Raw genomic sequence first — 25,218 nt, 5'->3', positions numbered from 1 at the left:
TTTACATTCTATTGGGGCTTTGGCTATATCACTATTCAATTTTGATAATAAATAGAATGTGTATATTTCTCTACATAGTCAAGTGTCTGTAGATTCTTTTCTATATTCTTTGATTTTCATTTTTTATTACTTTATTATTTTAGTTATTATTATTTTTTTTACTTTTCATTGGTGAATAGAAAAAAACGTGGTCATTAAGAAAGTCAAATCAGCTATCTACAGTATTAACTAACTATATCTTTGAGTACTTTAAAAATACAAAAACTCTGATTAACCATACTATTTCTACTCTTTTAAATCTTTGTTTAAAAGAAGTCTACAGAAATTTTATACAGCAAATATACTTAAGAAGATATATAAGTACTCAATTATTGGACTTAATATATTTGGGAGTATATCACAAAATACAGAGGAAACAGAGATTAAATACTCAAATAGCAAAGTCGCTGATATGTAACTTATTGTTAAATGGATTAAAAAACAATAGTTGCATTTTACTCAATTTCAAATACATAAATACTTGTATTTTATTAATGTATTTTTATAATTTACTGTATTTTTATAATTATACTTTTATAGCATTATCAAATTTAATTTGAATATTTTTAAATATTCAAATGATTCAAAAGGGCAACATAATGACATCATTATACATATGCTTTATCAAAATTTACCATATTTTAGTATTTTACTTTAGTCTTTATACACATACACATCTCTTTTTTGAAAATTCAGCCACCATATATATATATGTATATTTATATATATATATATAAATTTAAAAGGATGTTGTAGAATTCATAATATTTAAACTATAAATATTTCAGTATGTGCCGGGGTCCAGCCCCGGCTGATCCAGGGAGTTTGAAGCGGGGACAGCATTGGCGAAGATCAGGATACAATAGCTTCAATTAGATATTAATTACAGATGTAAAGAGTAATAGAATGAGGATAGCTCAGTAGGAAAATTCAGTGGAGAAAAAGAGGCTGAGTAGCTTGGTTTACGCGGGAGACCAATAAAACTTTAAGACAAGAAGCTTGCACCACTTACGTAAGCCGCAGGCGTCCTTCCATTCTCCCGAAGGAGAGGAGACACTGAGGCCTCCCGGGTCGGATCTTAGAAGCCCAGGCATAATTAGTAAGCATGGCGGGTTCCGCGCTCCAGATGGAGACTCAGCCAGAGTTTGAGAGAGAGAGAGACATGGGGAGACCAGTCTTTCGAGGAACTGATCCCAATTCTTTATTTTCCATGGTCTACTTTTATACACTGAGATGTTATGCAAAAGTCATGTGGGGTCAGCAGTCCTGACTTTTATCAAAGTCAGGTGCTTCACACAAATGTATACCGAGGTCTTAGGGGTGTTACATTATCTTCTGGCCAGGGGGCCTGCTGACAATTTATGACCCTCTGCTTGTGACAGTGGTCAGTCAACCAGGACACTTATTTCTCCAGGGGTGATTATTCTTAAAACAGAAGCCACCCAAATAAGGTTACATTCCTATAGGGTGAGGGTGTAGTGGGTTTTAGTTAAGGAAAGAATTTACTTAGCCTAAGGTCTAACGTGATTTATATCAAAGGTTAATACTTATTTCTTCTATATATTCAGTAATGTGTATAAGGGCAGGAGATGTGGAGTCTTAGCAACAAACATTGGCTCAACAAATGAAAAACCCTTCACCAATACAATTTCTAATCAGCCCATTATACTTATACTAATAGCTTTCTAACTTCTCTAAAGAATCTGTTTTTAGAAGGTTTAAAGCATCTCGTGCCTCTCACGGTTGGGAGGCTGTGAGCAATCACATGTGGCCGGACAAGCCTGTCAGGCAGGCTAGAGAACCTTCAGAGGAGTTTGTAGGTTGAAACACTCCTGTCACACCCAGGAATTATTATTAACTGGAGCTCTAAGTTAACTCATTCTCCGAAAGAGGTGGTGGGGGACAGCCCCCCGTAAAGTCAGAGGTGTAGGTGAGAGCACAAAGTAGCAAAGTAGGCAGGCTCTGGTCATGGGGGTAGATGCTCGAGGATTTCCAGGGGGACTCCGGAGGCTCGATCCCACCTTTGCATATGTCAAGCCTCCTTCCTCATGACCTTTGCCACGGGCGGAGTGCCTCACACTGGCCCCCAACAAGTATGTGTTTTCTAAGCATAAGATTATTTTTCTGCATAGATATATATACCGTGTGTGTGTGTGTGTGTGTGTGTGTGTGTGTGTACTCAGTTACTCAGTCCTGTCTGACTCTTTGTGACACATGGAGTTGTAGCCCATCGAGCTTCCCAGGTGGTGCTACTGCTAAAGTACCTGCTTGCCAATGCAGGAGACATATGAGACATTGGTTTGATCCCCAGGTCTGGAAGGTCCCCTGGAGAAGAAAACAGCAAACCACTCCAGTATTCTTGCCTGGAGACTCCCATGGACAGAGGAGCCTGGAGGGCTATAGTCCATAGCATCGCAAAGAGTCAGACGCGAGTGAAGTGACTTAGCGTACAAGCACAGACTGTAGCCTGTCAGGCTCCAGTATCCTTAGGACTTCCCAGGCAAGAATACTGGAGTGGGTTGCCATTTCCTACTCCAGAGGACCTTCCTGACCTAGGGATTGAATCTGTGTCTCTTATGTCACCTGCTTTGGCAGCATTCTTTACCACTGAGCCACCTGGGAAACCTTAAAATATACCATATACCTACTTCATATATGCATTATCATATATAAGGAGATTATCTATAATTCTATTGGAAATTAACAATGATATTGGGATATAATTTAGATTATGTACTCAAATCTGCCTTAAATGCCTTTTATAGCAACAGCTGCTGCTGCTGTTTCTCCTCCTTCTCCTTCATTTCTTCTCGTCCTACTTTTCTAAAGCATAAGCCAAACAGGATATGCCCACTGTGCTTGTTGTTAATCATCTTTAATGTCTTTTGATCTAGATCAGCCCCTCTAGTCATCTATTTCTAAATAGTACTAATTTATTCGAAAGGCTAGACTGAGAACCTTGAAGTATAGTCCATATTCAGCATTTGTCAGATTGTTTCCTCATGACCAAATACAAATTGAAGAGTTTTGTGTGGCAAGGACACTTCTTGAAGCACAAAGACAGGTTTTACCTTTATTGGTGATGATAAATTAGGTCACTTAGACAAGACGTTGAATAACAGGTCTCCATTGATTCTGAACAATCATTTTCCCCCATGTATGACTAAGCGATCTCTCAAATGATACACTTATAATCATGAAATGACATTCCCTCCAACATTCCTTTCAAAGATTTTAGCATCTAGTGATGACTCTGGCTAAAATTAGTTTTATGGGAAGGGATTTCAAAATGGTGATTTTCTAATTCAACATTTTATACATGTATTAGCCAGCAGGGTTTTTTAACTTTTGTTTTTGTTTCTTCTCCTCCCTCTCTCTTAAAACTCACTACGTGCTTATAATATCTTTGACTAGATTGAGTGTTTTATGATAAATTGTCACTATTTTTATCATGTCAGATCTCAAACTTGGACATTTGTAGTTTTTTTCAAACCACCTCCTATGACTGTATGACCATAGCGATTTCATATATTGTTGGTTGAAGAACATTTCCAATGGACATTTAAGTTTCAATTCAAATTAATAGAAATATAGAGTTGACATGAGATTATGTTCACTAATTTTATTACTGAACGGCCCACTACATGTGATCAAGTAGGTAATATTGCAGTCCAACAACTTGCCAGAGATTTTGCAAACAGGAATTAGTATTTGAGGGACAGTCGCCCTAAGTATATATTTAATCTTCTCTGTGCATTTCTGAAACCTTCCTTAATTCATGTTTTCAGTTTAATGTTGAAATATGTTTCTGAAGTTTTCAGTAACAGCAGAAGTATGATTTTTGTAGGCATTAATGGAAGATTTAAAAGTTAATTGCAATGAGCTAAATTGAACAAAGGCTTTGGAATACCACAGCAAACTCCATTGAGAACACACTGTTTTGAGAAGTTTATGTGTATTCGATCAGAAATCAAAACAGTCACTGGAAGCTAAGGAGCTCAAAGAATTTGAATTTCAAAGAAATTTCTGGTTCAGGTCCAAGTGAAGTTTCTCTTTTTTGTTGACCCAGTTATTTTGCTTGAGTTTTTTCCTACAAATATATAATACTCTCCACTCTTTTCCACACACAGTTCTTTAAAATGTAAAATGATTAAATAGAATAGTATGATGCCAACCTTATAAGTGTACTTCACCACAAACTACAAAGTTATCTTATTTTGCCCAAGTTAATCTCTGTGTGTGTGTGTTGTGTCTGTCTGTCTCATAAAAATTGGTTTGGAATTCATGCTCTAGTAAATCTTTTTCTGGCCAGTGGTTTTAAGCTTTCTTTCCCCCTGCCCCCTCCACCTCCTGCAAGGCACCTGGAGAATGTCATTTTCATATATTACCTTATATATGCATTTGAAAAACAAATTAGGTTCTGCTATTTTACATAAACTGTGAAGGAATGGTAGGAAAATCAAGTTTCCAGATTCTGGTACTTAAATTATTTTTCATTAATGTTTTCTAATTTTCTTAGCACATCTGGTTATTTCCCCCAGTAAAGATGCATACTTTGTTGTGATTAGTTTCAGAATTTACATCATTGACTAAATATATGTTTAAAATTGTACTGACCGCTACTTTCACAGTAGTAAATTTAGTTGTCTGTGCTTCTCTCAAAACTTTCAAAGAGTAAATATTTTTGTAAATGATACAAATAATTTTCTCTATTTAATTATTATGTCAAATTTAGTGTTAATTTAATGCTGATTGTAAACCTAAGAATGTTTATAAGATATTATTTTATTGATATTATTTGGTTAGTTCCAAATAAGCCCTATATATAATAAAGTTATATTCTGAATATACCAAAGTATTAGACACATCAATTTTTATTACTAATATTTCTTCACAATATATTGTTTTGAACATTGATATTGATATACCTACAAGTCTTAAATTTCTGAACTGCTGTAAGCCAAAGCAAGTTCTTGGTTACCTGGCATGTTGATAAAAGATTGGCATGAGGTTTTCTGGGCAGGAAGAGAAGGAGTTGACAGAGGATGAGATGGTTGGATGGCATCACTGACTGGAAAAAGGGTTTGAGCAAACTGTGGGAGACAGTGAAGGACAGGGAAGTCTAGCGTATTGCAGTCCTTGGGGTCACAAAGAGCTGGACACAACTTGGCAACTGAACAACAACATCAGCGAGATTTTCAAAGTGGTATTATCACTGGGGCTTCCCAGGTGGCTCAGTGGTAAAGATTCCTCCTGCAGTGCACAAGGATGGGATCAGGTTAATCCCTGGGTCGGGAAGATCTGTACTGCACAAACTTCTACCATATATAATTGACCACTTTAGAAATATTATTGGTCTAGATATAAAAGAGCCAAAATGTGAAACTACAGTAAAAATAAAATAATTGTAAAAGTTATTAAAATGTCCAGAATTCTTGTAGAGTAATTATATAAAAGAGCTTGTGAGAGTGTATCTTAACTTGTGTATTTAATAAAGAGACAAGTCTGTTTCTACATTTTCTGAGTATATTGCCAAAGTTTGTGATTCTTTTCGATTTATAGAAGATAAACACTATCAGGGGAACTTTTAAACATATATTAGAATTATTTATTTTGGGTTAGAAATAGTTAAACCTTATTCACTTTACTAGATATGGCACCTTGATATTAGTTTAGTTGATTTTGCTTGGAAAGTATCTCATATTTCAGTTTCACAGAAACAAAATTTGCTTAATCTCCTTGACTATTTAAAACTATTTCAGAAATTATTTTTTAAACATTAAATATGATTGTGTAAAAATAGAGATTCAATGTACACACAGATATAATTTTTCTCTTTCCTTATATTTCTTGAATATTGTGCAGGAGTGAGACATAATTTGTCTGTTAATAAGCATAATCACCTGACTAGTTTTACCCTGCATAAACTTCATAGCAATGTTTTTTCTGTGTCTCTTGGCTAGTAATATCTTTCATGTTCCAACAAGTCTGGCCATATTTTGCTTTAGCTTTGAATTGAGTCCTAGAAATTTGAAAGCAAAAAAAAAAAAAAATATTTTTTTAAGGAAGAGTATGTAGATTCTTGTCATATAATTTAAAATATTGATGGAACATTTTACATTATTTTTATGTTTTTTCTTTTTATTAAATATTATCAGAAATCTAAGTTATGCTATAAAATCATAACTTTCTTCTAAACCAAGCCTTTTTAAAATTAAAGATGCTCTGGCAATAAAGCATAAGAAGTTGCTAAAATCCTCCAGAAGAATGAGAATAGAAGCCATTTCATTTCTTCTCTAATAGGATCACCCATTGCCAAAAGGATTTTTTATTTTAAGAAAAACAATTTGCCTTTCCTTTAACTTGGATCATAAAGACACATAAAAATATACCCATTACTCTCGTTATTCTTCATGGAGACGCTCCTATTTTATTTTTGCAATGTGTTCCCATCCTTTCCTGATGCCATTTTTTCCAATTTATTTAATTCATTTCTAAAGGAATTTAATGCTAGACACAACTTGCTCATGAGTAGACACTCATTTTTTAGAGTTATGCAAAATCCTGAGTAACTTTTCATATATAATGAAAGGGTGTCCAAGTGTATGGGATTTCTCGTACATACCCTTTTTTTGACTACTCATGTGTTTCTGAATGTTACTGGTTACACAGTTTCAGGAGTTCTTCACGAATTCAATGGCATTCCTATTTCTTTAGTTAATTTCACCTCTTTCTGTGGATCTTCATAATGCTTGCATAGCAGAATTATACATTTTCCTTTAGTAAACATTTTTCAATTTGTAGGAAGACACCTATATCCATGAAGTCAAAAGTAAAATAATATAAAATACTAGCAAAATGATGTGACTTTTAGAAAGGATGTACTGAATATCTCTTTTTCACAGGATATTCATTTATTATTTCTTAGTATTTCAAGTTAATGCATATGTTTCCAATTATAGATAAGTTAGTTAAAGAAAGGCCCACTGGCACAAAGAATATAATGGAAACACTGCTTTATCCAATTGTACTGCAGAGGTTCAGGACAAAAGGTGTCACTTTTGTTGAAGATTATTTTGAGCTAAAGGCAATCAAGACTCTGTGGGTTCAAGAGAAAATATTGCCCCTCCCCAACATATTTAAAAGAATATAAATTGGGGAATGTTTTTTAGAAGAGAACCACTATCAAAGATAGATTTTTACCTGTTGGCACTATCTGTGGAACAGGGCAAACATCTGTTTTTCTTCTTATGGCTCTTTGCCCTTGGGAGCCTGAGGCTTCTATCCAACTCCTTAGCTCGTTCATGCGTGCTCAGTCACTCAGTCGTGTCCCACTCTTTCTTAACCCATGGACACAGCCCACCAGGCTCCTGTAACCATGGGATTTCCCAGCAAGAATACTGTGATGGGGTGCCATTTCCTCCTTCAGGGGATCTTCCTGACCCAGGGATTGAACTTACATTTCCTGTACTGGGAGGCAGATTCTTTAGCACTGACCCACCAGGGAAGCCCCTTCCTTAGCTCAGGATGGGTTATATGCCTCATTTTACTTTTCTGACTCTGAATTTTCATTTATAATATACATCATTCCTGTATGTACAGAATTAATTTGATTTTCTCCTGCTAATCTATTTCAGGTCAATTTAATTCAGACCAGACAGAAGAACCAAAAGTGTAGAACTGTTTCTTTTATCTCAGCAATACTTTCCCACAAGTATCAGCTATGTAATTTGCAGCTCTCAGTGAAAAACAAAAACATTGGAGCCCTTGACCATATAGCATTTAAAATTCTTTAAGAGTGATACAATATAAAGCTTTTATATTCTTCTGGATTTTCTCTCTTGACTGTCATTTTTTTTCTTTTTTCTTTTTTTGCTATTTAATATTTTTTAAATAAAGAAATAATAAAATTTTAAATGTAATAATTTGCTTACTGTTCATCTGCATATTATGTCAATTTTAAATGGAAATATACGAGCATTTACCTGATATGTAGAATCACTGAAATTACACAACTTGCATTTCATAGCTCATACATGCATATGTATTTCTTTCTTGACCAAACAGTGAAAGCACTGTGCAAAAACGAACTCAATTATCTTATTTAATGTATTCACATGTGAGCATTCTATCTATTCCCTGTAATTTTGGCTTACTGATTAGTAAAGAGGAATTTTAAGGAAAAAGAATATGAGTTACCCTATCTTTCTCTAACTTTCTGTGAGAAGCATTTTCAATTTCAATACTTGGTGTGGGAAGTAACATGAGTAAGAAAAATTTTGGTGGATTTATGTGTCTTAGGATGCAATTGTTTTCCTTCTGTATTTTAAGAAAATGTTGGTTCTCACAGAACATATACCTGTTAACAGCTACCCATGTCCATTTTTTTCAGTTATAAACATAGCATACTCATTTTGTACTTACTGGATAATTCACTGAACTATTGTGCATTGTGTGTCCTCTGGAATTTGATGTTCTTGGGGCATCGAAAATGCTATACATAAATAGGTTGAAAGAACACCAGATATGAATATGGGGCCTATCTTTTCTGTCTGTACACTGGTGCACTGGTCCATTGGATTTCACTTCCAAGACACAAGTTAAAAAATAAAATGATCAAGAATTTCAAAGTGATATAGTGATCGAGTACAGAATCCTTTTGAGCTCAGGTTATTTTGCAGTTGCAAATTAAAGCCAGAACCAACTAGTAAATAGCATTGTCTTTTATGTAAGGTCACCTGTTTTCATGAGCTCACACGTTCTTATTTCTTGGGCAGCTGTTTTATTTAGAGAATAATTTTTTTCATTATTATTTTAAGATCAAGATAATTGTGATAATTATCCATGACTTGTGCAGGAGAAAACAGCTTTAAATATTACAATTAAATATTTAGATTTTTATCTCAAGGGGAAGTTAAATGCCATCCCCAAATCATCATCTCTTCCTGGTTCCATTGCATGCAGAGCCTCTTTTGTTTTGCTTTTCTTCTGGGAAACAAACGGCTCTCTGAAATGGACCCAAGAAGCCATTGCGGAAGTGGGACTTATGCATACCTCATCTTGATGGAATCTGACTTTTTGACCACTGATTATCTTAACATAGGCATCCAGAACATTGCTGCCCATTGCTCCAGAAACAAATACTTTACTCAGTCCTTACTCTAAAATAACTTAAGATTCTTTAAGAACAAGTATTTCCTGACTTGCATCAGAATCAATCACAATTTCTGCCAGATAAATTTAACAACATTTAGATTATGTCCTTATCAGCCCCTGACTCCTCTTCCCTAAAACATTCTTTCAGATTTTACTGAATCTGTGTCTCCCAAATTGTATAGCCTAAAATCCTAAACTCAGCTGTTTGGTCTTCGCAGCCTTGATACGGATTGTTGTCCTTCTTTTAATGCAAGGGAAGTAAACATTTGATTCTGAATTCTGAGACCAAAAGAAAAATTTTTTTCTCCTTACATAAACCATCAAAAAATACATATATTTTCAGTCTGTCTCATACCTTGAACTTCAGGGTAATAGGTGCAAAAATTGCTGAGTCTTTCAGGACTTCTGTCATTGAAATTGCCTCATTTTAATTGGCATCCAACCTCTGTTAGATGGGTTTAAGCTGCTATGTCAGTTATGATTCAATGAATGCCTTTCCATCTTCAGTATGTTGCTTACATACTGCTGTTCTTCCTTCATAATTTTCTAACTTTAATTATTCTACTACTGCAATTTTTGTCTTGTTTGAATGCAGGTTTTTTTTTGTTTGTTTGTTTGTTCTGTATTTGTAATATGCCTTCTGGCAATTATCCTGAAGCCAAAATATAAAAATATGAAAAATTTGTAAAGCTAAGTAGCTTTGGGCTTACTTCCTAACATTTCAGTGAATCACTGATGCTTTATTTCTGAGAAAAAAATGTGCTGGCAGCTTTCCTTTTTTGCATTAGAAAGCAAAGCACACAAAAATTCATACTAACAAAGACAATTAGTTTGAATATCTTAAAAGGAAATTTCCAGTGGCACTCAGACTTCAAGTGTTTTCCCTTGCAGTGACACTATGATTTAAGCTACTATAAACTCACATTGCTTTTCTTGAAATTTCTTTAAAGGGATCTTTTCAGTATGATCAAATTATCTGATAGAGATTAAATTAATAGGATCCACATCATTCATATATCACAATATGCAAATGGGGATATCAGTTCTAGTTTTATTAAAGTTTCATCCCTGATTTTTAGTCCAGATATATTTTAAAATATATTGGGAATTTAGTCTTTATCCAGGCTCAATGCTTAGTCTTATAAGTGCAAATATCCGAAGATACTGTAGTCATGGATTTACCAGTTTAGCTGGAGACATATACTACAAACACATTTAACTTTGCTCTCTAAAATTATGTTCTTTTCCTTCAAATCTTTGTAGATTGTCTCCTCTCCTTTATTTATTTATTTATTTTTGCTATCTTATTACTTTAAATTGCAGCTGGTTATATCTAACCTCATTATGACATGATGTTCACATTCTTCTCAATAATAAAGTAACTGAAACCCATATTCCTGACAGAGGTAAGATTGTACGTCAGCATTTCTTTGAGCCCACTGATCCACCAAGAGCAATTACCTAGAACAGTGTGTGTTAGTTCCTTAGTCCTGTCTGACTCTTTGTGACCCCATGGACTGTAGCCCACTGTAAGCTACCATAGGACTGTAGGCTCCTCTGTCCTTAGAATTCCCCAGGCAAAAATATTGGAGTGGGTTCCCTTCTACAGGGGATCTTCCTGACCCAGGGATCGAACCACGGTCTCCTGTATTGCAGGCAGATTCTTTACCATCTGAGCCACCAGAGAAGCCCATACCTAGTACAGTAATAATCCTCAAAAGGCTTGGTTGTGGACAATCTCTTAGAAGGGGCTGTCAGGAAGTGGCAATTGAGGGCATTCATAGCACACATTTGTCCCAAGAGCTCATAGAGTAGAGCTATTTGCAAAGAGCAGTATGAACACAAGAGAAAGATGTGAGGCTCTGTTAGGGGAAGCACACTGACTGAAACCACCCACCCTGGCCAGGCACCATATTAACTATTTGCATGAGTTGTTTTACTACAGGAGGTCCTTGTAAGGAACATGGGACTAATAAGCCTCCACCAACCAGAAGAGTTCAGGAAAGGTCAAAAGGAGACACCACATGTCCGACCACCTCCCAGAATCCTCTGTGGCATCCATCTTGGATGAACAAGGCATGCACACCAGGAAGGAGTCTGAGTCAGAATGATTGGCTAAAGACAACCCAGAAACGAATCCCATCACCATAAAACCGGAGACTGCAAGCCATGTGGCAGGGCTGTTCTCCTGGGATCCCTTACTCTACTGCTCTCCACCTGGATGCCCTTTCCCAATAAAATCTCTTGCTTTGTCAGCACTTGTGTCTCCTTGGACAATTCATTTCTGAGTGTTAGACAAGAGCCCAGTTTCGGGCCCTGGAAGGGGTCCCCCTTCCTGCAACAGCTCCATCAATGAACAGTTTCAGGCAATCTTCCACTGGACAGCACTGGAGTGAAATTTTTCATAGGCATTTAAGATCCAAACAAGGAGTTGATGAAATTCCCTTCCCCAAAAAAGGAGATGGGGAGAATCAGTGTAGCAGTATGGTATGAAAATAGCAAGTTTAACTTTTTTGGAGTTTATATTAAAACATGAGTAATCATGTAGTGGAATTTCTGCTTGATAGTTTGGTAGAACTTGGAGAAATTTTGAAAACGGTAATCAGGCAAATAATGATCAAATTTACTTATTCATAAATCATATTTCTATTTTTTAAAAATTCAAGAAATATAAATTTAGAAAGTAGCTATCAGATTTAGGAAAATTCTCAATTTGGGAACAAAAGTCTCCAAAAACAAAAAACAAAATAAAGCCACCTCCAATACGTCTCTGACAGTAGTTTCACTTAATGAGTTCTATAAATTTACAGTCTTTGTAGGTCTTTGACTAGAGTTGGAAATCTGTGTAAATATGCTGATTTCAATATAAACCAATAACTTTTTAGACTCAGTGATACACAGGAATTTAATTATTACCTAACAAATGGAGTAACTGTTTTCTAAATTTCAGACACCTCATTTCTATTTATATTCATTATATTTATTGCTGTTATAATGCTTCAAAGCAAACATCAGCCTTTGTTAAACACCAAAATAGTTATTGGTTCAATTTTGAATGCAGTTTTCATAGTCAATTACATATTTTCAGAGCCTCATTCAGTCTGAATTAGGATCAGTATTTTAAGAATTCCTTTAATTTTTTTCCAGCACTTTCGGTTTTCTACCTTACACTGATGTTCACACTTAACTACATGAAATGGTAACTATTTACATAGGAAATGTAGTACTTTTAAGGCCTGAAGCCTGTCAATTATACATTTTCTATTAGTGAACACTATATTACTTAATGTAGACAGTTTATTATGATAAAAAATATCATTATAAAAAGCTTTATTTCTAATATAGTGGTAAAGAAGGATATAAGCCATGATGACAGAGCCATTTTGAATCCTATTTTTCAAAAAAGTCAAACATTTAACCATAATGAATACCTACTATGCCCTAGACATAGTAAGTTCTTGACTTTGATAATATAATAAGAAAATGACCCTAAATTCAAGTAGTCTATAATAAACTAGAGGATACAGATAATAAACAGAAATTATATATATATATACATATATAAGTAAAATTTACAATAAGATTGATGCTGTATCTTATCGTTTACTAGAGTTTGATAAACATTAGGAAATTAAGAAATGTTTTTGAATGTATAGATTATGCCTAATACTGTTCTCTAGTTTAAAAACTTCACTTCTTCAGCAATGCTATTACATTTTGGAGAACACTATATAATATAAAATCATCAACTCATGTAATGCATTTTAGAAGATGTCTTAAAAATTATCTTAGAATAAAGGATCTTATAAGGAACCTCATTGTAAAGTTAGAGAGGTGAGGATGGCTAAATATTATTCTAACATAATTTAGCTGTATTTAGCAATGAATCGACCCAGATAACAGAAGATAAAGTAATCTTGGTTCACTAAATTGCTTCTACTACAATTTTTATGATTCTGGATGAGGTAAAACTGAAGTGCTTGAATAGACGACAAGGTCATATTCAGAGATGTCAGGCGTTTGATGTCTTGCATAGAACATTGGTAGAGCTTTGATTGCCACCAGTTTTCTTTGTTTTTGACATCTGCTTCCTGTGGTGTAGAAAGTGGGGACAGATGCAAAAATAAAGGGTAGGACAAATATTAATTGTGACAATCAGTGTTGCTGCAGTTTTGAAACAAGGATTTTTTTTCAAGTCAGCAAATGATCATAGACAATAAATGAATCTTTTAAAAAACAAATTGATAAGACAAAAAAATCCTTGGTGCAGTCATGTAAACTTTCAAAATTTCAAATGAGCAGACATGAAAAGTTTATAAATTGTTAAATCATGATGAATTATTTAGAGTTATAATTCCACTTGTTTTTAAATGAAAAAAGTATGGTTTAATTTAAAAAATGGGGAAAGGGGAATTTATTAGTTGACATGCAAACAACTATAGGGATTACAGAATATGTGTTCCCCAAAAGTGCTCGTTTGACATGTGGATTATTTTGAGCTGACAGCAATAGAGAAACAACTGCCCCACCCTTAACTTCTTAGAACTTACATATACCTCATTTTTTCCCCAAAAAAAGAATTATTGACAACAAAAAATTAATCTAAGTAGAACCGTCTGTGTAGCAGGGCAAATATCTAATTACCAAAATATCTGCTAAACCTTGATTGCCTATAGTCTTATGATGAACTTCCTGTCCTTGAAGCCCCAGGCCCCTATGCCACCTAAGATCAGGATGGCATATAAACCTCATTTTATCTTTCTGTCTCTGAACCTTTCTTGTATATGGAGTCCTTGGCACTCTCACGGATGTAGGGTTCTTGTATATACAAGTTAAAATTTTATTATCTCCTGTTAATCTGCCTATATTAGTCCTTAATCATGTCTCTGACTCTGCAATCCCATGGACTGTGGCCTGCCAGGCTCCTCTGTTCATGGGATTCTCCAAGCAAGAATACTGGAGTGGGCCACCATTCTCTTCTCCAGGGAATCGTCCTGACTCAGGGATCAAACCCAAGTTTCCCTCATTGCAGGCAGATTCTTTACCATCTGAGCAACAGGGAGACCACATTAATATGCCTAATGCCATTTAAACTATTCAATCAGCCCAAAGAAACAAAGAAAGGAAAAGGAGAGAAAAAATCTCCTCATCCTGATGTAACTGTGCTCCTTTACTTTCAACTTTCCTTAAAACAAGGGAGATTATAAAAGCTAATTCTATATTAATCATTGTTAAATAGATAAAAACAATTACTACTGCATTTCACAAAAAAACGATGGAAAACTCTTAAAGAGATGGGAATACCTGACCGCCATATCTGCCTCCTGAGAAACCTATATGCCAGTAAAGAAACAGCAGTTAGAACTGGACATAGAACAATGGACTCATTCAAAATTGAGAAAAGAGTTCATCAAGGCTGTATATTGTCACCCTGTTTATTCAACTTATATACAGAGTACATCATGCAAAATGCATGGATGGGTGAATAACAAGCTGGAATCAAAATTGCTTAGAGAAGTATCAACAACCTCAGATATGAAGAGGATACCACTCTAATGGCTCTAATGGTAGAAAGCAAAGAAGGATTAAAGAGCCTCTTGATGAAGGTGAAAGAGGAGAGTAAAAAAGCTGGCTTAAAACTCAACACTCAAAGAATGAAGATCATGGCATCCAGTCCCATCATTTCATGGTAAATAGATGTGGAAAAAGAGGAAATAAGGACAGACTTTATTTTCTTGGACTCCAAAATTACTGTGGACAGTGACTGCAGCCATGATATTAAAAGTGGCTTGCTCCTTGGAAGAAAAGCTATGACAAATCTAGACAGTATATTAAAAGGTAGAGACATTAGTTTGCCAACTAAGGTCCCTATAATCAAAACTATGGTTTCTCCAGTAATCATGTACAGATGTGAGAGTTGGACCATAAAGAAGGCTGAGCACTGAAAAATTGATGCTTTTGAACTGTGGTGCTGGAAATGACTCTTGAGAGTCCTTCAGATTGCAAGGAGATCAAACCAGTCAATCCTAAAGGAAATCAACCCTGAATATTCATAGAAAGACTGATGCTGAAGCTGAAATTCCTTTACTTTGGCCACCTGATGCAAAGAGCCTACTCATTGAAAAAGACCCTGATGCTGGGAAAGACTGAAGACAGGAGGCGAAGGGGACAACAGAGGATGAGATGATTGGATGGCATTACCAACTCAATGGACATGAGTTTGAGCAAACTCCAGGAGATGGTGAAGGACAGGGAAGCCTGGCTGCAGTCCATGGGCTCTCAAAGAATCAGACAGGACTGAATAACCAAACAACAATGGCTTTTCCGGTAGTTATGATCCAGATCTGAGAGCTGGATCATAAAGAAGGCTGAGTGCCAAAGAACTGATGCTTTTAAACTGTGGTGCTAGAAAAGATTCTTGAGAGTCTGTTGGACAGCAAAGAGATCAAACCAGTCCATCCTAAAGGAAATCAACTCTGAATGTTAATTGGGAGGACTGAAGCTGAAGCTCCAATACTTTGGTCACCTGATGGGAAGAGCCGACTCATTGGAAAAGACCTTGATGCTGGGAAAGATTGAGGAAAGGAGGAGAAGGGGATGACAGAGGATGAGATGGTTGGATGGCATCATTGACTCAATGGACACGAGTCTGAACAAACTCTGGGAAACATTGATGGACAGGGAAGCCTGGCATGCTGTAGTCCATGGGGTAGGAAAGAATCAGACAGGACTTAGTGATCGAACCACAACATTTTTGAGTGTCTGGGTTAATATATCTATTCTTTAAGAATGCAGAGTTTGGATATAGGTAGTGGATCAGACTCATGCAGGTCCCTGTGCAACAGGCAGCCTTAGTGGGGCTTTGCCTTCTAGCAGTTTTGTGACCTTTATTCATTTTTTTAAAAAATCACTATCTCTTGGCTTCTTCATGTGTTAGTAAAGACACTGTTAATCCTATAATGTTGTTGTAGAATCAGAGAGAAAAATGTTTATAAAATGCTTATTGCATACATTATATTCCAAAAAATAAATTAAAAAACCTACCTGGAATAAAGTTGGTGCCCAATAAATGTAAACTGAAGAAAAACATATGTACTATTTTTAGAAATAAAGGGGGAGACACTTTCAGTAAGATAATGAATCCAAGTCCTTGTTATCTTTAAAGTTTCTAAAGTGGCAATACTTTGGTAATTCAAATGTTTACTACTAGAGTATGACAAAGTATAATAATCAGACTAAAATAAAAACTTTAGAAGGGGAAAGTATAATGATATTTTCTGATAACTAAAGTATAACTTTAGTATTGTGGACTCACCCAGAATTATAACTGCATGAACCTATATTTTAAACTATATACATATATATATATATATATTAAACTACACACACACACACACACACATGAGAAACTATATCACAGTATTTTAGTATGCTATTCAGATATTTTTACACTGTTTGTTTTTCTATTTTGGAAAAACATTTAATACAGTTTTCATCCTCCGTGTAGATACAGCAGATAGTAAGGTATGCCCAGTTGTACATTCTTCTTTATAACACCCATCCCCGCCCTGAAGCTTTATCAGAGTAAATTGGGAAATGACTGTTGTACTTCATCAGTTGTAATTTCCATTACATACATTATTCTTGATCCAATAAATCTTATTGCACATTAATCCATAATGCATCATCAATTCAATATTAACATATTTACCCTGCAAAGCAGAGTTAGTCAGCATGAACCTCTAAACATGTATACAACAGAATAGTGAGAAATGATACTTTGTCAAATGACAGTGATACAAAGTAGAATACAAAAGGGGCCTTAATACAGGTCAAATGTCTCAGGAAATTAACATTCTTCACATAGCTAACTACCTTGTGTCAGGCCTTTGGCTCAGTTTTTAAAATGCACAGACTTAGTTTTTTTTTTTTTTTTAATTTTTTTTAAATTTTATTTTATTTTTAAACTTTACATAATTGTATTAGTTTTGCCAAATATCTTATTTGATTTCCCCTAAACACTGTGAACTCAACATTAGAATTACCATTTTACAGACAAAGAACAAAACACCCTAAAGTTAGTAAAGATTAAGATATTCTTTTGAGCTCTATTTCAATATCCCCTGCTTCAATATCCCCTTCAATATCCCAATACATATTACTTAATATTCATAGAATACCTTCAAATATCCATAGTTTCTCATTGCCCTTCCCTTTATCTACTGTCAAACGCTGATTTCAGCCTTTGTAATCTTTTGTTTGGGCTATTCCTGTTAATTCACTGCCTCCAGTTTTAAATATCCCCTTTCACCTTCCCACACATCAGTCAGGTCATGTTAGTTCTTGCTATAAAATCCTTCAGGGATTCCCTGTTGTGTGAGGATGAAGAGAAAGCTACATTTCATGACACAGTAAGTTGTAAGAGTAAGAGCAACTCTTTGAGTTGCCTCCTCCTGTTCCACTCCACTTCTCCCCTGCAACCCCTGCCCTGAAACCTGATGCTCCCTCTTCAGAAAGGTATTTGTAGTTTGTGGTCTAATTGTGCACAGTCATGATTCTGAGCCCATTTGTCCTCAGTTTGGGTTTTCATATTTATTTTTCACAACCCAAGTCAAACATTGCCTCCTCTGTAAAGTATGCCAGATGGAGAGAGTTATCTGTGAGATGGTTGATTACCATGTACCATATAGACTGCAAACCTATGGGGAAACTATTTGGCAAAATATGCTTTGGATAAAAAGAATCATCTTATATTTGAATTTATTATACCACAATGTACTTTTCCAGTTTACTGTTTATTTAATTACTATTTTGAAAAAAAAAAAAAAAGCTTTGAGGAAGAAGCATTTGTTTGAAACAGCTTGCATTATTTCTGACTCTGGATGCTTTTCTATGGGTCACATAATAGCATTTGTTAAAAAAAAAAAAGAATAAAAAGTCACTTGATGATAAGTCAGTAGTTATTCATAAATTGAGGACCTCACTATTATTAGTGTTGGATACTAACAAAAATAACCCATTTAAATATCACTTTGAAAAGTCATACATAAAATGTATTATACAGACAAAACATAGAGCTCAAGAATATATGGAGGAAGCATGAGAGAGAAAACAGTCATTTTAATGTGATATCTTAGGATAAAATTTCCAGTGACGGGATTGTACAAGATTTTTTAAGTACTATATTTCAGAAAATAGGCAGAAGTGAGGATGATGTACTTTAGAAAACTGAGTTAGTTGCTTCATAAAGCAGCTGCCATGATGACTAGACCGTGATATCCAGGATTCACATGAAAAGTTTGAGAAAATTGCTTCATAAAATATGAGTAGAAAAAAGCTATAACTTTATGTTAAAATATTATTTTACATAGTGCTATTTAGTGTGCTCACGTAATAAATGTATTGATCCTGTATTAGAAGTATGCAGTATCTGATTTTTTTATTCAGAATACAAAAATTATTTTTGTTGCCTTTTCTTATGTGCAAAATAGAAAACTGTTTTATAGCATCATATCTTATTTTTGGACATATTCAATACTTTTAATGTCTCTTTTACTTTGTATTACTTTTCAAAATTTATTTTTAATTGGAGGATATTTGTGAGAACATTAGATTCCTTAAAAAACTAGGAATAAAACTACTACATGACACAGAAATTCCACTACTCGGCACATACCCTGAGAAAACCATAAGTGAAAAAAATACATGTACCCCAGTGTTCACAGCACCACTATGTATGATAGCCAGGACATGGAAGCCACCTAGATATCCATCAACAGATAAATGGAGAAGCTGTGGTACATATATATTATGAATAGTACTCAGCCATAAGGAGGAACACATTTGAGTCAGTTCTAGTGAGGTGTTTTAATTTTTATCAATCACTTTTCCTTAGCATGCCACTGATTTCTTAATGAACAGAGAATGCAAACTACATATAGAAAGGCTGTCTCATCAATAAACAGCATTATCACCAGGGTCTTGGGCAGTTCTCAGTTTAGAGTAGGTACTTAATGAAATACTGCTAGAAAAGATCATGAAATCATTGCCTCCTTACCAGCTTCACAATGATTGATGCTCAGTGGGGGGAAAACATTATTGTTTTTCTAGTAGGAATACATTATTTCAATGAGCACTGAATAAATGAATATCATACAATAGGTGAACAGAGGAACTCTAAATTAAATCCAGGTTTGTTTTATGCTAAATCTCACAGTATTTCGATCGCCTCTGGAAAACACACACGCACACACACACACACACACAGAGAAAGAATATCATAGATTATTTCTATCTTTGAGTGGGATTAGTTTAGGGAAAATATTGTGAATATAATAAGGCTGAATTCAATTTTTCCACAGTTCCTGAATAGTGACTTATACACTAAATTTTATTTACCAGTCTAATTTTAGGTCCATAGTTTCTAGCTGAATGGGCATTCCCAGCAGCATATGCTGCTCTTGAGGTAGAAATTAAATGCTTGAGGCTGAATGACTAGTTTTACTCTTCTAGACAGAGCCTACAAAGGACTTATAAAGCAAGAAACTGTTTTACCCCCTGGATATTAACAGCTAAAATGAAGGATCTTTATATAAAGAACTTCATTAAAGTACTCATTTTCTTCAGCCATTACTTCTGTAGGTTAGCCTGTCAGACTACCAAAGAGCTGACACAAACACCAACCCAACCCTATTCTATCCTTCTGGAAATAGGATCCCTTGATTAGACCCAAGTATCCTGTGTCATTCTTTTAAGACTCACAACAGTCTATGTCCAGTGTTTTTCAGTCTAAGAATCAAAAAGTCCCATACTAAACCCTTTGTGTGCTAGAGACAAGTCAAAGAAAGATCTGTGTTGATTCATTATATTAACTCTAGTTAGCTACTAAGAAAGTCCTAATCATTGTTTCCTAAAAGCATTTTATACCTATAATACCCTACTTTTTGTTCAGGTGCCACGTAGTCACATAATCGTGGTTTTTTTTGTTTGTTTGTTTTGTTTTTTTCTAATTTTATTTTATTTTTAAACTTTACATAATTGTATTAGTTTTGCCAACTGAGTTCTCTTTGCAGCTTCAGTTCAGTTCAGTTCAGTTCAGTCGCTCAGTCGTGTCCGACTCTTTGCGACCCCATGAATTGCAGCACTCCAGGCCTCCCTGTCCATCACCAACTCCCGGAGTTCACCCAAACTCATGTCCATTGAGTCAGTGATGCCATCCAGCCATCTCATCCTCTGTCGTCCCCTTTTCCTCCTGCCCCCAATCCCTCCCAGCATCAGAGTCTTTTCCAATGAGTCAACTCTTCGCATGAGGTGGCCAAAGTGCAGCTTAGAAACCTATAAAGATGTCTTCTTCCTTTGAATTCATAATATTAAGTACTTGTCTCCAATGATGTAATTATGCAATACCATATAATTTATCTCCCATTGTTTGATAGTTCACTTCCATATATAATTAATTATAAGACAGTGAAAGGATTGCACTCATTTGATCATCTCTCCTTTTTACTAAGGAATCAGTAAACTATTCTCCATCTGAATCAATACTTTGTCAGAAGTCTTGTATTGTACTCTGTCTTTTGGTTTACACTTGACCTAAGCAATTAACTGCAAAAGACTCCCTCTGCATTTGATTTATGTTTAAATGAAAGTCGCTCAGTCATGTCTGACTCTTTCTGACCCCATGACTACATAGTTCATGGAATTCTCCAGGCCAGAATACTGGGGTGGGCAACCATTCAGTTCTCTCAACCCAGGGATCGAACCCAGGTCTCCCTCATTGCAGGTGGATTCTTTACCAGCTGAGCCACTAGGAAGCCCTGATTTATGTTTACATTGATTATAATACAGAGACCTTCTCTCATTTTCTGTTGCAGGTGGTGTTTCACTGTCTTTTTTGGTAAAATATCACGTTGCCAATTCCTATAAGAGCCTTGATTTATCTGTCTTGTCTTAGGGTCCTCATGATATCAGTCAATCAACCAATGTCTCAGTTTATTCTCAAAGTTCTTGGTATTTTAGAAATACTACCCTTTCTTGATTGGGTTTCCCCAGTGTCTCAGTCAGTAAAGAATTCTCTTGCAATGCAGGAGATCGCCTACAACACAGGAGACCTGGGTTCAATCTCTGAGTCTGGAAAATGCCCTAGAGAAGGAAATGGCAATTCGCTCCAGTATTCTAGGCTGGGAAATTCCAGAGACAGAGGAGCCTGGATGGCCACAGCCTATGGGGTTCCAAGAGTTAGACACGACTTGGTAACTAAGCCACCATCACCAGCACCCTTCCTTGATAATACCTGTGCTGTCAGTTGACTCAGAGCTTGAATTCTTGGTAGGGATTTGAGAGAAAGACACTCTCATAAATTGCTGCATAACATATAAACTTTTTAATAAAAACTCCTGGTTCCTTTTGTCCCAGACTGGCTTCCCCTTACCTAAAGTAATTTTATCTTCCTTCCCAAATGTACAACACATTTAACCTTCGCTCAGGTACACAAAGAGTCCCATCCAGTCACTTCATCTGGCTAAAAATGTATCTTACTCATGAGGTCTTCTTGCTTCCTCTGATATATCGAATAATAGACTAAACTTTCTTTTCCTGTCCTCTCCTTCAAATTTGTATACCAAACACACAATGGTAAAATAGGGACAAAACTTTTCTTTTTATTAGGAGGAAAAAAAAAATTGATGAAAGATACAGCTTAAAGCAATTCTGAAATCCCAAGAGAAGGAAAATGCCATTCATGACTTTACCAATCACCTTTAAAACAATTTCTAATTTATGGTACTGCCACATCAACTGTATTTATATGTGTGGCTTATCTCAGTTTTCTGCACATTAATTTGGATTCCACTTTTTGATATGCTGTTTAAAATGGAGTATTTATTTTGATAAATTTGATAAATCTTGATAATTAAGAAAAAAATGTTGGCATAACTACCCTGAAATGAAAATTGGTATTTATACTAATTAAAAAAAATGATATTGAGATTAGAAGTTCTGAGATGCAGAGATAATTTATGATATATACTCATTTTTGTGAATTTTAAAACTTCTATTTCTGTATCCTCAGGTATAGTTGCTCATTTCTTGGTATTCAGTTGAATCTGGAACTAAATCTTCACAATAAATGAAGAAAATTAATATATAAAATAACATTTTCCTCTTAGAATGAACTTTGCAGACAACACAATTTTATATGTTATATTGTTATTCTGAATTCTTAATGTTTTTGTTTAATATTTTGGTGAAAAGAAAAAATAAATATTCCAATATAAGAAGAAATAAAATAATAAAAGTAATGCTTGGAATTGCTATTTCTAACACCTATCCAGTTAGGAAGAGAAAGACAATTCAATGTGTGCTCCCTGCTAGAAAAGCTAATCTAATAGTTTTGATACAGATGCATGAATATTGAAGTCAATGTGTGTGTGTGCATGCACTCAGTCATGTCTGAGTCTTTGTGACCCCATTCACTGTAGCCCGCCAGGCTCCTCTGTCCATGGGATTTTCCATGCAAGAATCAATACATACAAGTTAAAGAAACATAAAAAATGAGGGTCTTGTGAGATAGATAATTAGATAAACTCAGTATTCTAGGATACATTATCATATTAAGAAGTTTTAAAGAGCAAAATATCTGTTGTCAAGATTTTTGAAATATAAATAATTTTCTTTAAAATCAGAGAAAGACCACTACAGACACAATGCTATGCTATGCTAAGTCACTTCAGTGGTGTTCGACTCTGTGTGACCCCATAGACGGCAGCCACCAGGCTCCCCCATCCCTGGGATTCTTCAGGCAAGAACACTGGAGTGGGTTGCTATTTCCTTCTCCAACAGACACAATGCATTTATATAAATATAATGGCCATTTTTCTTAGTATTTGCTTGGAGTTGCGACAGGGGTAATAGAGACCAGAATTTCTTTTGAATACTTATTTTATGTCCAACTTTTTATTCTTTTTTGATTATAATAGCACTAAAAGATTCACATCATCCAGTTTTCCTAGGTCAGCTTGACTTTGAAGCTCTTTCTCCTATACAAAACTTCAAAATAGGATTTTCTTAAGTGTTCATCACATTATTCCATGGTAGAAAATTAAATGAAAAGCATTAAATTTAGGATCAGATACATTGATACCATGCAGTGATGATGGTTCAGCCAATGAATAGTAGCCAGGTATGCTCAATCTTTGAATTTTTTTTAAAGTTCCCTGGGTAACGGTCTTCAACTATAAAATGGAGATAAAGAATACAATTTCAGGATTAAATATCAGCACAAATACCTGTATATTTTGAATTCTCTGATACAGGTGAGATGATAATTAAAACAGGGAAGTCTGGCATGCTGCAGGCAATGTGATTGCAAAGAGTCAGATACGAATGAACGAATGAACTGAAGTGATGAAACGTTTTGTGCTCCTACAGAGTGCATACTACATGGAGACAGTAGTTTTATGTCAAAAAGTATAAAATGCATTATATTATTTTTAATAAATTCATGAAATGAATTAGGTGGTCCATTTTTAAAGTGTCAGTTCAGTTCAGTCACTCAGTCATGTCCGACTCTTTGTGACCCCATGGACTACAGCATGCCAGGCCTCCCTGTCTATCACCAACTCCTGGGCTTTACTCAAATTCATGTCCATTGAGTCAGTGATGCCATCCAATCATCTCATCCTCTGTCATCCACTTCTCCTCCCAACTTCAATCTTTCCCAGCATCAGGGTCTTTTCAAATGAGTCAATTCTTCGCATCAGGTGGCCAAACTGTTGGAGTTTCAGCTTCAGCATAAGTTCTTCCAATGAATATTGAGGACTGATTTTCTTTAGGACGGACAGGTTGGATCTCCTTGCAGTCTAGGGGACTCTCAAGAGTCTTCTCCTATACCACAGTTCAAAAGCATCAATTTTTCGGTGCTCAGCTTTCTTCATAGTCCAACTCTCACATCCATATATGAACACTGGAAAAACCATAGCTTTCACTAGACAGACCCTTGTTGCCAACGTCTCTACTTTTTAATTAGCTGTCTAGGTTGGTCATAACTTTTCTTTCAAGGAGTAAGCATCTTTTAATTTCATGGCTGCAGTCACCAGCTGCAGTGATTTTAGAGCCCCTCAAAATAAAGTCTCTCACTGTTTCCCCATCTATTTGACATGAAGTGATGGGACCAGATGCCATGATCTTATTTTTCTGAATGTTGAGTTTTAAGCCAACATTTTCACTCTCCTTTCATTATCCTCAAGAGGCTCTTTAGTTGTTCTTCACTTTCTGCCATAAGGGTAATATCATCTGCATATCTGAGGTTAATGATATTTCTCCTGGCAATCTTGATTCCAGTTTGTGCTTCATCTAACCCAGAATTTCTCATGATGTACTCTGCATATAAGTTAAATAAGCATGGAGACAATATACTATACAGCCTTGATGTACTCCTTTTCCTATTTGGAACCAGTCTGTTGTTCCACATTCAGTTCTAACTGTTCCTTCTTGACCTGAACACATATTTCTCAGGAGCCAGTTGAAGTGGTCTGGTATTTCCATCTCTTAAAAAATTTTCCACAGTTTGTTGTGATCCACACAGTCAAATGCTTTGGCATAGTCAATAAAGCAGAAATAGATGTTTTACTGTAACTCTCTTGCTTTTTCAATGATCCAGCAGATGTTAGGAATTTGATCCCTGGTTCCTCTGCCTTTCTAAATCCAGCTTGAACATCTGGAAGATCACAGTTCACATACTGTTAAAGCATGGCTTGGAGAATTTTGAGCATTACTTTGCTAGCTTGTGAAATGAGTGCAGTTGGGTGGTAGTTTGAGCATTCTTTGGCATTGCCTTTCTTTGAGATTGGAAGGAAAACTGACCTTTTCCAATCCCATGGCCACTATTGAGTTTTCCAAATTAGCTGACATATTGAGTCCAGCACTTTCACAGCATCATCGTTTAGGATTTGAAATAGCTCACCTGGAATTCCATCACCTCCAGTAGCTTCATTCATAGTGATGCTTTCTAAGGCCCACTTGACT

General features: G+C 35.5%; 1 long non-coding RNA gene across 5 annotated transcripts in view; it reads right to left on the bottom strand.

The window, feature by feature from the left end:
• The window catches only part of LOC147361816 (uncharacterized), a 429,777-nt gene that overhangs the window by 233,718 nt on the left and 170,841 nt on the right, over window positions 1-25,218 (bottom strand). The window lies entirely within an intron of this gene.

Source organism: Bos grunniens, chromosome 12 (assembly GCF_055505025.1).
Source record: "Bos grunniens cultivar Pamir isolate PY7600 chromosome 12, Bosgru_T2T1.0, whole genome shotgun sequence".
Lineage (NCBI taxonomy): Eukaryota > Metazoa > Chordata > Mammalia > Artiodactyla > Bovidae > Bos > Bos grunniens.
This window is presented reverse-complemented; position numbering and strand designations above follow the sequence as displayed.